This window comes from Pygoscelis adeliae, unplaced genomic scaffold (assembly GCF_000699105.1).
Source record: "Pygoscelis adeliae isolate BGI_AS28 unplaced genomic scaffold, ASM69910v1 Scaffold173, whole genome shotgun sequence".
NCBI lineage: Eukaryota > Metazoa > Chordata > Aves > Sphenisciformes > Spheniscidae > Pygoscelis > Pygoscelis adeliae.
In genome coordinates this window covers 725659-726581 of record NW_008824409.1, presented here as the reverse complement: position 1 = coordinate 726581, position 923 = coordinate 725659, and positions in this window count along the sequence as shown.

Below are 923 nucleotides of genomic sequence, written 5' to 3'. Positions count from 1 at the left end.
TGGGGCACAGATGTACCTTCTTAATGCTTCTTCAGAAGCCTTTACAGTTAAGGAGAATGCATTTTTTTTGGTGCTGCCAAGCGAGTCCACAGAGGGAGTGTCTGGTTGGCAGCGTGGTGCTGTGCACAGGGACCTGGCTAGTTCTCGGCACAAGGAGCCTTATTCTCAGAGAAGTTCCATGCGAATGAGGCTACTCAGCCCCTGGTACCTGACTGAGTCCAGTCCCTTTCCTTGCTGCATGTCTGGCTGCGAGCTGTATTGCGAGGGGGGCCTGGGAATGCCCGGCTGCAAGATTTTGTTCAGTTCCTCTTCTCCTATCAGGCAGGCTCAAAGCAGCTCCAGGCGGTCACAAGTATATCCCTTTCTTGTGAGACAGTGAGAAGGGAAGTGTCATTGTCACCCAGCACCTTTGACAGAAGGTGAAGAGGCTTGCCCAGGGCTGCACAGTATGTCTGCAACAGAGCAGAGTCGGGCAGAGTCAGGAATTCACTTGTCTGTTGCTGGGAGTTACCAGCCCCATGCTCTGCTGCAGCCAGACAAGACCTTCTGCTGAATGGTGGTCCAGGAGCCATCCCGTCAGTGCAGGCCTGGCTGATAGCCTCTGGAAAGGTGAGATGCCAGCCCAGCTAGCAGCCACATACACGGTCACAACATGCACGGGGAGAGCTACTCTAAAGTGAGGTGATGTCTGGCTGGGAAGTGCTTGCTCAGGAGCACACTCCAGTCCCTGCACTGTGATTATCCTAAGCACCAGTGTATTTTTCCCAATTCATGTTTCCTTTTCCTCCCTTGTCTTTGCTATTTTTGCTTTTATTTAATGTTGTATTCTCTGTTGTAATTACTTCCTTAATCTGTAATGTTACCGCCTGCCCGACTCCCCCAGCTCCTGGGCGCCTTCAGGACCAGCACTGTAAACAAGTCAT